This window comes from Aedes aegypti, chromosome 2 (assembly GCF_002204515.2).
Source record: "Aedes aegypti strain LVP_AGWG chromosome 2, AaegL5.0 Primary Assembly, whole genome shotgun sequence".
Taxonomy (NCBI): domain Eukaryota; kingdom Metazoa; phylum Arthropoda; class Insecta; order Diptera; family Culicidae; genus Aedes; species Aedes aegypti.
The window spans coordinates 108,607,582-108,620,641 of NC_035108.1; the positions used below are offsets into that span (position 1 = coordinate 108,607,582).

A 13,060-nucleotide genomic window follows, 5' to 3' on the forward strand; every position below is an offset into this window, starting at 1 on the left:
CGGGTTCATCAGAATCACGGAGGACAAGTAGACTTTCCAATCCCGGGAACATTTCCCGGGAAAGGAAATTTCCCGGGATTGCCGTTTCCCGGGAAATGATTTACTGTTTCCCGGGATTCCCGTATATCCCGGGATTTCCGTATTTCCCGGGTAGTTCTATTTAAAAAAAGAGCTGACCATCTATTTTCTCAAAACACAAACAAAAACCATCGCATAATTTACTTTTCGTTCATTCTAACCAATGACCTCACTAAATCACTAGTTATATTTCAATGCTGATTTGTTGTTTTTCGTTATCAATTAGATTTTGATAAAATGGATATTTTTTTGAGGATATGTTCTTCCAACAAGGAATTTTCGAGACATCTTTTCCATGAGTTGAGTAGACTTATAAAGTTTCCACAATTCTCAACATGAAATCTAGTTGGTTTTTATTGTAGTGCTTAAAAGGATTGATTCAACGTTGGAAAATATTATTTGAACTTCATACGATTCGTCAAGAATAAGCACCACATTGACTTTTGCTCAATTCGAAAACATTCTTGTTTCAAATCCTAGCATTAAAAACGAAGGCAACAGAAATCTGTGAATGAATAAATTACTCATAAAAAAAATTACCATATCAAACCAAACATATGTACTGGTATAAAATGAATATACATCAAATACGAATAATTTAAAAGGGAAAATTCCATCAAATTTTCTTTATTTTCACGTTTTTGAGAATTTATCGTTTGGATCCCGGGATTTCCCGAGAAATGGAAATTTTATTTCCTGTTTCCCGGGAAGTTGAATCCCGGGAAAATTGAAAACTCTAAGCTTAAGGATTTATCATAGTGATTTTATCTAGAATTCTTCCAAGGTCACAAAAACTCTCCCAGATTTTTTCATAAGATGTTTATATAAAATTATACAGAATTTGATCCAGGAAATTCTTGAAAACTTCAAAGAAGTAGCTACAGTATTTTCCTCAGTTATTACTTTGAATTTACTCTCATTACAAATGCATACTAATTATAGTTCACTAATAGTTTTCAAATTCGGCCAAATGACCCGGTAGGTGACTCCTAGAGTAACTATTGGAGAGTTCATGGGCAAACACTATGACCGATTGAATGAATTGGTTGCTTTTCTCATAGTAATTCCCATACAAACTTTAAAGGGCTTGTGAAGTCTCAGTTTCCATCCAAATGAGCTCAAATTTTGGGAAGACACTAAGAATTTGATCTAGAATCGAATGAGCAGTGTGGAGCAAAAACGATTTTTGAACCACTCTACTATATAATATTGGAATCCTCACACTAAGAAAAATGCCGGAAATCTCGGTATACCTTTACCGAAATTCGGCGATGCAATATTATTTTTCACTGGATGAATAGAATAATAAAAACAATGAGTAATAAATAAAATTTTGATTAGAAAACAAATTTATTATTCACATTTAAGGCCTGCACTACAAATGCATGAAATACCGCCACTCTGATAATCTCACTTTACTCTCAATATGAAATATATTATCCTTTTCCATGTAAGTTGGATTTTGCCTTCTTTCTTTGCCATTTTCATCGTGCTTCATTAGTAACGCATTTCCTGAAAATGTAATTAAGCTAGCAATAGATGAATGCTGACTACACTGAACAGATGATCTGCACAATTGTACGTAATAATCACAATATCCAGTGAATTATATGAATACTTACATGTTTATGTCCCCTGGAATGCTCCTTTCCACGTTTTAAACATTTCAAGCATATTTTGGGTTACGCCAAGGTTTCTATAGTGACAGGTTTACTGATCTAAGCAGTCAGTGGGTGCGCGGTGTGGTTAGCTGCGGGGAAGGTGGAAGTGACAGCTGACGAGTTGGCTAGCTGGCGGGTTTGTGTACACTGTTGTCACGCTACCGTTTCTATGGGGTTGTTAAGGAATGTTTACTCCAACAAATATAAATACAGTGAAGTGAAAATTTTCTCTAGCTTTGATAAGCTGTTTTGTCGCGAATCAAATTTTCGTCGTTCATGTAGTATTCCGCGGAATTCCGTTGTTTTGAGTCGCTGAAAAATTGATTATAAACTTGAATAGTTGGTTAGCAACTACATGCAATGCATGCAAATGTGGAAATTTCGAGTTCTGCGGGTGAGAGCCACCCACCACCGACGGTCCACCGATGAAAGAGAGGATGTGCCACGGTGTTGCCGTCTGACGGTGACGGTTGTATTCTTGTAACTATAACTCGTAAGTCTCAAACATTTTACTATCAGTGCAGAAATTCAGATATTTTGCCGCGTATTCCACACAGATATGGGTGTAGAAGAAACATTCAATACCTACTTTGTCACGCCACCTGATATCCAAACAACCAAAACAAACTCGCCAGCTGTCACTTGGCATTTCAAAATGGCGGAATGGGAAATCTGACACATTGGACTACCTCCCTTCTAGATACCTTGGGTTACGCAGCTTTGAGTTTTAGATTTTGACAGATGCGCTTTGCCGAAATTCAGTGAAAGTTGTGGTTTGCCGATTGATGTCGCAAAATACATTACCGAATCTCAGAAATTCATCCAAATTATCGATATTCGTCAATTTACATCTGTCAATATTGTTCATCTGTCAAAATTAAACGAGATTTCAGTAAAATATTGGAGGGGTAAATTAGCAGAGAGAACAGTAAAACACGTCTTTACAGGTCGAGGCAAAACACTTGAATGAGCTTTATTCATTTCCTTCTTTCCATTCACTTTTGAGCTTCATTCAGTCAGCTCCTTTTACACTCAATTGGCGCGCGATGCTGAATGACGCAGGGCTGCCATCACTCCTCCTCATCGCGCAGAGATCGCAATCCAATCCTCTCGCGTATGTCCTCCAATTTTACCCTGTTCAGCGGTTTCGTAAAAATGTCCGCCAACATATCCGCCGATGGGCAATAAGTTACATTTACGTTGTCGTTTTCAGCCAAATCCTTCACGAAGTGGTATTTGGTGTCCACGTGCTTCGAACGCTTCAGTCCTGCATTCTGCTCCAACATCTTGATGCAACTTTGGTTGTCTTCGAAGATCTGTACTGGTTCCTGTACAGGCTCCCCGAAGTCCTTCAATAGTTTTTTCAGCCAAAGCAGCTCCCGACAACTTTCAGCTAACGAAATGTACTCCGCTTCCGTCGATGAAAGTGCCACACACGATTGCTTTCTGGCACACCATGAAATCGGGCCACCACCCAGTTGAAACAGGTAGCCCGAATTCGATTTTCGGTCCTTCACATTTCCGGCCCAGTCTGCGTCCGCGTATCCTCGAAGTTCTTGTCTGTTTACAGCCAATTCCAACTTCAAATCACTCGTAGACTTCAGGTAGCGCAGAACCCGTTTTGCTTCCGTCCAATCCGCATTCGTTGGCTTGCTTACCTGCCTTCCAAGAATGGATGTACTAATAGCGATGTCTGGCCGGGTATTTACTGATAGATACAGCAAACCACCGACGAGGCTCTGGAACTTCTCATTGTTTGGTAGACTCTCCAGCTCCTCCTTTTGCTGTAGGTATCCGACGTCCATAGGAATCCGTGATCCCTTAGCATCCGCAAGTCCGAACTGTGCAACCAACTTGTCGATATAAGCCTTTTGGTCCAAGCAGTAGGCGTTGTTCTTCCGCGTCACTCTTATTCCCAAAAAATGTTTCACTTCACCAAGTGTTGTAATCTGGAACTCGCTAGCTAAAGCCTTCACAACTCCTTCGTAGTCTTCATCACGTGATGTAGCGATTAGCATATCATCCACATACACCAGGATATACACTGTGCCGCCGCTCGTCTTCCGCACATATAAGCACGGGTCAGCATCCGCCTGCCGGAATCCCAGTCGCTTCATAACATCATTCAGCTTTTGGTTCCAAACCCTGGCTGATTACTTCAAACCATATAGGCTCTTACGCAAACGACACACCTGTCCTTTTTCAACTCGTAGTCCGGGTGGTACCCGCATATAAATGGTCTCCTTGAGATCGCCATTCAAATATGCAGTTTTCACGTCAACGTGCCTGACCTGCATCTCATCTCGTCCAGCGATGGTCAGCAGTGTACGAAGCGTCACTTGCTTCGCGACTGGGGCGAATACCTCGTCGTAGTCCAGGCCATATCGTTGCGTGAAACCTTGCGCTACTAATCTCGCTTTATATCGTACTAGTTTACCTTGCTCATTCTGCTTCTTCTTATAGATCCAGCGGCATCCGATGGTCTTGCTTCCTGGCGGCAACGACGTCAAGTCCCAGGCCTTGCACTCCCGCAATGACTTCAGCTCGTCGTTCATGGCGGCCTTCCAATGGCCATTCTCAGGATCACTCACTGCCTCTTGGTAGCTTCGGGGTTCACACTGCTGACTCCGAGCCAGTTTACCATCCGCCACGTAACGTTCAGGTGGAATACCTTTCGTTGACCTTCCAGACCGACGAGGTGTAACGGCGAATTGCTCCTCCTGCAAATAAGTCGACTCCCCCTGGATCGAAACTAGTTCGTCGTCCTGTCGAGAGACAACACTGCCATTGGCATCTTCATATAAACTCCGATCTGCTGGATTTTCAAAACCAAGATCGAAATTGTCGCAAGATTCTTCTTCAAACCACGGAATTCTTCCTCATCGTCACTATCTGCGTCCGGCTCATCTTCGGAATCTTCATCGGACTCGTCCGACTCTTCATGCTCCATGTTGCTGGACGGTTTCACCGGAGGCACCACGAAAATTTCGTCATCGACTGCATCCGGAATCTCTCGATCACTTGACGGCAAGAAACGAGCATCCCGACTGAAAACGATTGCGTTTGTCTTCAAGTCGATGAAACGCCACGCTTTATGCTGCTGGGAGTACCCAAGAAACGTCAATTTTGTCGCCTTCGATTGCAGCTTCGTCCGCTTTTCCTTCGGGATATGCACATAAGCTTCCGAACCAAAAATCTGGATCATGCTCATGTCCGGCTTCGTACCGTGCCAAATCTCGTAAGGCGTCTGCTGCACCGGTTTCGTTGGCAACATATTCTGCAGATGGTTGGCCGTGTTAACCGCCTCGGCCCAGTAACGATAATGCAATCCAGAATCGATGATCATACACCGTGCCATCTCTACCAGCGAACGATTTTTGCGCTCCGCAGCTCCGTTCTGCTGTGGCGTGTATGCTGTCGTAAACTGCTGCTGAATTCCTTCCTGCTTGAGAAACTTGATCAACTCTGCGCTGCGGTACTCTCCTCCTTGATCCGATCTGATGATCTTCGGGGGTCTACCAAACTGCGTTTTCATCAAACGTACGAAATCTCGGATAACGTCCACGGTATCCGACTTCTTCCTAAGAATGTATAGAGTGGTGAAGCGGCTGTAGTCGTCGATCAGCGAAAGAAAATACCGACGACCTCCAGGTGTGGCCGTTTTCATCGGCCCACACAAGTCACTGTGGATCAAATCCAACACCGCTTTCGACTTACGCCTCACTTTCTTAGGAAATGGTCGCCTTGCCATCTTTCCCTCCAAACAGGGTTCACAAGAATAACGAACAGAGCAGTGACGTACCTTGATGCCTGTTGCCAAAGCTTTCCGCTCCAGATCCAGGATAGCTTGAGTATCACGATGTCCCAGCTTCCTGTGCCACTCGTGTATGCAGTTCTTCGTATGACACTGACCCGAAACTGCACTAGCACGTTCAACCATTTGAAGATGGAACAGACCCTTGCTTGACGGCGCAATAGCAGCAATCTTATCACCGTTCGCAATTCTACATCCGTTCTTGTCGAAGATTACGCTCGCTCCCTTCTGAACGAGCCTGCCAACGGACACGAGATTCATGTCGAGATCAGGAACGAAAAGCACTTCACTCAACAAAATTCGCGTTTCTGCGCCACCACCTCCGATGCAAAAAATCTGGCGCAATCCGACGCCTTTCACCGCTGCATGTTTACCGTCGGCAACCGTAACCGATTTCGGAGTGTCCATCCGCGGTTTATTGAACGACACGAAAAACTTCCGATTTGCGCACATATGCGAACTCGCACCGGAATCGACGATCCAGTCTTTCGCCGCGCACTCACTGGCAACAAACGCACTATTTCTCGGTTCTACGTTCACATCGGAATTGACGACACAACCATTCGTCACGCACTCTCTGGCAAGAAAAGTAAATTCTTCCGATCGCGACGTCGCAAGCTTCGCCTTCGCGAGCTTTTTCGACACTTTTCTCACTTCGCTGTGCCTGCTCACTGCTGAGCTACTGTCACCTTCTTCTTTCTTCTGCCTCAGCCACAAGCTGCAGTTTGCTTTCTTATGACCGGGCTTCTCGCAGAAAAAACACACTGAGTTTTTCTTCTTGTCTTCCGCTTTGAGAACAACCGAATCCACTACCGCCGGATCACGACGCTTGTGCACTTCGTTTATGATCTTCCCTTTCACAAGATGCATCGTTAGCTCATCATCGGCTCGGTTCTCTAGCGTCGTCGTCAAGGCATCGAACGAACCAGGCAAACTTCGAAACACTAAAACCACCTGGAGATCTTCGTCTAGTTTTGTTCCAGCATTAGCCAGCTTCTCGAACAAATCCTCAAACTCCATCAGGTGTTCTTCGATGTTGTCCCCGTCGTGGTACTCCATGTCGCAGATTCGCTTGAGCAAATGCACTTTGGTCGTAAGCGTCTTCTTCTGGTGCTGCTTTTCCAAATTGTCCCACACTGCTTTCGCGGAATTCGTATTCCGGATATGCCCGTGTTGACTTTTTGTCAGCAATAAACCGATCGTCGCGCGCGCTCTCTGGTCTCCCTCGTCCCAGGCAGCCAGTTCCGCGACGTTCGAACCCGAAGCAGCCACTTCCGGCTTCACTCCCGGCGAGACATACTTCCAAAGTCCTTCTCTCACTAACAAAAACTCGACTTCCAATTTCCACGAATCGTAATTATCGTTCGTTAACTTCGCGATACCAATTTTCTCCATTTTTGTTGAATTTAACACTTCCGGAAAAATTCCAACAAACGCGCCACGACTTGTCTGAACGTGTTCACTTTGCACAAAAACAAAATGGCTACTTCACAGGCCCATAACCTATTGGAGGGGTAAATTAGCAGAGAGAACAGTAAAACACGTCTTTACAGGTCGAGGCAAAACACTTGAATGAGCTTTATTCATTTCCTTCTTTCCATTCACTTTTGAGCTTCATTCAGTCAGCTCCTTTTACACTCAATTGGCGCGCGATGCTGAATGACGCAGGGCTGCCATCATAAAAATATGTTTTACGGACTGAAATCGTCATTCAGCTACCGAGATTAAATTCTACGATTAAGTGTGTAGATTTGCGCAATGAGGAAAACCACATGACTTGTTGGGTGGCTATATGGGTTTTGTCATTGACTTCACGGTATAATAACATGTGTATCAACATTAAGTTGTCATGTGAAGCAAACATGAATGTCTAATTATTAAATCATGAAAACCTACTAATTTGCTTATTGGATTCGAAATGTAGTGGCTTTAGATAGCCATGTGTGACAGAACATGAAACTGAAAGAAGAAATATGGCGAAGAACTCTTGCTCCCCAGAATATGGATTCAAGGCGCCTCTGCTTGTCGCAAGCTCACTTGATCGTTTTTTTTTTTCGTACAAGTGAGTCAGCAATAAGCGGGGCGCCGCAAATCCATAATTTGGGAAGCCCAGCATTAGCATAAGGTACCGTGGGGCAAGTGGGTAATGGAATTCGCATAGTTGAGATTCTTCCAATTCTAGAGACTTTAAATTGAAACAAATGAGGTCGTGTATATTTTTTAGCTTGACTCCCACCATATATAAGCAGCATGCTGAAATTGATTTTTATGAAAAATTAAAGAAAAAAATACAGAAAAAGTTTTTGAAAAATGTCTCCTTACTTTTCAATTGCCCCAAAAATTTTCTTCTGTTCAGTTATGTTAGTGTCATGTCTACCTATCTCAAGTGATATTAATTATTCCTTATGACTTGGTACCTTTTATCTGTTCGTACCTATTGTATTTCTGAGCTATAAGTACTGGATGCAGTTGGCGCAGATGAGAGACTTCCCGAACTGTGGACTGATGAACATATTATTTTATTCTTTATTTGCAGGATATAAAAGTGGCGAAAAATTTTACCTAGTGTCTCACTTTTCGGCAGGGACTCAGAAAAAACTGAAATTTTGTAGTTACAAAATTGATCATATTTGTAGTTCTGTGGAGAAAATTTCAGCTCGATTGCTTGAAAGGGAACAAAACTACAGCATGTCAAAGTTGAGCATTTTGTATGAAAATCGACATGCGCTGCTATTATTCAGAACAGCACTGTATATGTGTCTTTTTGGCCTTCTACCTTGCCAAGTTGTTCCTTGGCTTTCTCGAAAGAACCAATAATTCATACGTGTAGTGGAAGTCTTAAGTAGAAGCAAAACTTAAAGAACCCCAGGTCAAAGATGTTGCGTTGCCTACTTCCCGAACTACAAACCCCCGGTCTAATATGGAAGGTGAGAGTTTTTAAACTTATCCTGGAGACTTAAGGCGAAGTAGGCCGTCATTGAAATTTGTACGCGTCGTTGATGATTGTTGCTAATTCATCTCACGATTTCGAATAAAAGAAAATCAGTTGATTTTGCACTGACACAGCTGAAAAAGTATCAGCATACTTTATACATGTTAGGGCGTACAGTGATACTTTATTAAGTCAATATGAACTAAGAAGACTGAGTTTTATCACTTTGAAATGCTGAAAAGTCATCATTGTTGCCAAAACGAATGACGGGCTACTTAGCCTTAAGGGAGGCAATTACATCAATAAAATAAAATTAAATAAAATAAAATAAAATAAATAAATAAAATTCTTGTGATATCTCAAACAAATTTCTTGGAGAAATTCCCTAGGAAAATTTCCGGAGTAATATCTAAACATTTTATTGCAATTTTAGGGAAACTTTTCCGAAAAGCTACCGCAGCAGTCTTATAACTGATTTGCACTTGTAAATCATCAGTAGGCTTCAATGATACCTTGGATACCGTCTTGATGATTGTTGTTTGTTACTATTTTTCATAGCGTTTTCTCTTTCAAGCATACTATGATTGAATCGTTTGCTTCAATGATAGAATGATTTCGAAGCCTGCGGTAGAACTTTGACAGCTGCGGTAGAGCTCTGCGGCTACCGTAAACTGGAAAATTTTCTTAATAAACGTAATATTAGAATAAATATCTGATGAAATTCCTAGAAGAAATCATAAAAAACACAGTAATACGTAATTACAGAAAATGTTTTAGATCTTAGAGAAATGTCTGATGCTATGAAGAATCGGTTTTTTATCGCCTGGCTCCTATTTAGGTTTCGTTTCGTTCTCTTGGTTCCTGTTCGGTCTTGTTTAGGTCTCATTTTGTTTCATTTTAGGTCTCTTTTTCTTATTTTTAAAGCACTCAGTCGTTACCAGCTCTGTAAAGACGAAAAGCTTTCTTAGTCTGTGGTAATGACTAAAAGAACCCTAAACCCATGCACAAATACACACCAAATTTCCATTAAAAAAATACTTCATTGTAATTTACCTAAAAAATGCAGCAAAACTAAGGAAAAACGTAAAATTTTTAAGCCTTTTTTTTCACGATCACACATATTTTGCTAAATGTGAATATAATACCATCAGTGCACCAAATTCCGCTCATTTAAAGGAAGTTATGTGTTCGAATATTAATTATAAAAGAACTACTGTGTCGATCAATACTATGTGTATGTCACAATGAAACTTCAAGTATAGGTAATCAGCGGCAAAATAAAAATTAATTTAAAAAACTTTCATAAAAAAATATTTAATTGCATTTGTTATCGCATCTAAGTGTTCCTATTTCCGCTCATGGTAAAAATATTCCGTGAAAAATGCATTATTTCGAATTTTGTTATTTATCCTGATATTTTTTATGGTTAAACCATAGCTACTATTGTAATAAAGAAAGTTGTATACTAAAATCGACATTTCTGTACAGATTTGTTTAATTTTTTGCATGAGCGATTATTGGAACACACAAAAATATCTAGTGATCCAATAACCGCTCACTAGGGCCTTGAGTTTTCAATATAAAGACTTATTTTATCAAATGAAAATAACGTCAGACGACTTCATTTGAAATTTGTTAATATTGCTAGAATATCCGTGCGAAAAATGTTGTTTTTGACACGAAAATCAATTTTTACACTAGTGAGCGGAAATTGGGACATGAGCGGATATTGGTGCACTGATGGTATGTGGATTTTAGGCAATTTAAAAATTTTCCACGAAATAATACATGGCTCGAACTTTCGCTGCACTATGGACCAAAAATGGTTTCCAAGCATTTATGCAAAAACTAATACATCTCAAAGCATCTTTATTATAGATCTAGTGACGCTCTGATATAAAAAAAAAGAATAACATTTCATTCTCATTTTCTTTCATTCAATTAAAGCTTGATCGAATATTAAATTTTCCTCGTCTAAAACCAACAAATAGCCATAACTTATGATGAACGCATCTGGATGTGCTTTCTGATACCCTCAAGTGGCCTTTTACAAAATTGTAAAACATGTTGTGCACAACTCGTTGCAGAACTTGCAGTTATCCAACTCGGCAAGCCTCTTTGTACGACACGTGCATTAAAAATAATCATTCTGCAACTTATTGCGTAATCTACTAATATCGCAGGATTGCTGTAATTCGTAAAACATATACACCAAAGCATTCAATTGAGCCCATGAACAATGGATAAGTAATAAAAAGTCTAGTACACGACACTGAAGCAGACCTTACAGTTGAGGTCGAAATACGCGTATCTATCTAAGGATACAAACTCTAGTGAAATTAAATGGTATACCTAGTACTAAATTCGGTTTTCATTTATTTATAGGTATTCCACTTAACAGTTCAAAGATCTATTCTGATAATAGATAAGTTCCTTTACAACCCAAAGCTACGCGTATGCCTGCATCGCTCTGGCTCGCCACGTAACGTCCACATTGAATCATGCGCACAGCATAAACCCGTCAGATGGCGCACTCGGGTCGCAACATCGAGGGAGGTGTTTTATGCTGCCCAGGTTCACCACCACCCATCAAGAGGGAACGTCAACTTCACTGCCTATGCACACGACCACTCGTCCAGATCGTATCGCGTTCATACGGCGATGATAATGGGTGGTGGATGTCCACGATGGGGCCGTGCGAGTGTGTGCTTATATCTGTCACGCGGATTTGTTGAACATCAGAGATTGCAAGGCAGGCAGGCAGGCAGGTTGGTTGGCAGCAATAGTGGAACGTCGTCAGAGAGAAAGAAAATCGAGAATACATATTTTGCTCAAACCTAGTGTGCAAATTTCCTACTACACAATCGGACAATCTTCGTCACAGTACTGTGTTCATTGTCGACCTGGTCGTGTCGCGTGCGTGTTCTTCTATCGCCTAGTTTATTTTACTTAGCACACTTTGGTGGTGCACTCGGACCGAATTTCGCTGCCCACTGCCTAGCCTCCTTTGATCGTTTATCGGAGGGATTGTTTCCGTGAGAACAGAGGTGAAAATTTGTTCATTGTTTTTCAATCGCAGTAGCTTGACTTTGTGGGCATCTTCTATTGGTGGTGAAGCTTGCGAGCCCAGCCAGCCTTCTTGGATATTCAAGGGGTGGATCGGGCAAGGAGTTCGAAGAAGTGAAAAAGTGCGTGTGTGATTACGGATTCTCTTCAAGGACGAAGCACCAGCAGCCTCTACAGAGAAAGGAGGATGAGCAATTCGATAGCCAACAGGACTTGACGGTGCATATCAAGCCCCCTTTGTCGTCAGCTGCTTCTACTCGTAGAGGCATTTGGGAAGATTGGCCAGAGTGCACTCTAGCACTGCATATTTATCTTGCGTTGCAAAATGACGTGACGTGATGACGGTGATGATGATAATGTGGAGATGTGCCATATTTAAGTAGAGAGAAAACGCATGAAAACAGATCGTCTCGATTAGTATAGGGTGCCATGCCAGTAGTGGAAACGAAAAGTTTTGTTTTAGGTTTTGGTGTCACTCAGGGGTGGACAGCCACAAAGTAGGCGACCTCTATTTTTCTGTTTGTTCTCGATATCGGTCGACTCGACTCGTTGTTACCTACCTTAAATAGCATTGCAGAAGAGTCCGGAAGTGTTATGGAACCTCTCTAAGCGAAGTCAGTCAGTACTTAGGCATCGGCAGTGATTATGTGTGTTAGTTCGGTTCGTCAATTTTGCACGCGGTACTCTTAGCCGAGATAGTCATTAATGTTGAACGAGCTTGTTCAGTGAAAACATTTAAGCCGAAATTGCGTCAGAAATAAGAAAAAAAAAAGTGTTATGATCATATCCCATCGAGAAAGGGTAAAAGCATCTCGTAGTGATTCAGCGGATTCCGACGGAATCGAAGGTGAATCCCACTTTTTTGCAGGAGCTTGATTGTGTAGTGGTGAAGATACATACTATGTGTTTGGGTATCGCTTCTTCATTGGCTACTGGTGCTTGGCAGTGACGACGAATGATTCTTCGAGAATCAGTGCTGCCTTTGTTCTGCACTGGACACTATTACGCACCTATATTGCGTGGATTCGTCGAAGGGCTGCTCGCGTTGAGAACCGGAAGGTAAGTGATTAATAACCGGGTAGTCAATCTCTTTGTATCATCTCAGTCCATCCGTGTGTTGTTTGCGCTAGGTACACCTGAAATAGGTATTGAGGGGAAGGTCATTAGGTTTATCGGCTCACGACCATGCCACCAACCGCCCACCGTCCCCCCAGAAAACAATGTGTGTCGCTGTGTCGAACACGTTGTTGACAAGGGATGCGAGAGTCAGAGTGCAAGAGAAAGAGAGAGCGGGAGAGAGTAGGGAGGGTTACCCAGATGAGCTTTCTTTCGAAAGTTGATAAACAGCAGCATCCAGCTGCACTTAATTGAATAACGATGTCGAGAGCGTTCATTATGTATTTGCAACTCTGATTCTCATGTCGTAAGTTGTTTTTATTTTTTTTTTCTTAATTGTGATAAATTTAACGACCTTATGATGGATCCGTGACTGTCACTTTTGAATCTCGG

General features: G+C 41.8%; 1 protein-coding gene and 1 long non-coding RNA gene across 5 annotated transcripts in view; one reads left to right on the forward strand and one right to left on the reverse strand.

Moving 5' to 3' along the window:
* Positions 1-1,525: 1,525 nt before the first annotated feature.
* LOC110675905 lies at positions 1,526-2,229 on the reverse strand. Its single transcript, XR_002499902.1, has 2 exons — positions 1,701-2,229; positions 1,526-1,590 (listed from the first exon to the last, which is right to left on the reverse strand). It is a non-coding gene; the product is annotated as an uncharacterized LOC110675905 (long non-coding RNA).
* An 8,972-nt stretch (positions 2,230-11,201) lies between these two features.
* Positions 11,202-13,060, forward strand: part of LOC5565621 (zinc transporter 1) — a 104,186-nt gene continuing 102,327 nt past the window's right edge. Inside the window, exons 1-2 of one of the 4 annotated variants that reach the window (XM_021841906.1) lie at positions 11,202-11,532; positions 12,121-12,610. The gene's annotated coding sequence lies outside the window, so the exon portion shown is untranslated. Of the gene's footprint in view, positions 11,533-11,564; positions 12,611-13,060 lie in introns of all 4 variants that reach the window. The other 3 variants (XM_021841907.1, XM_021841904.1, XM_021841908.1) reach the window with 3 other exon arrangements.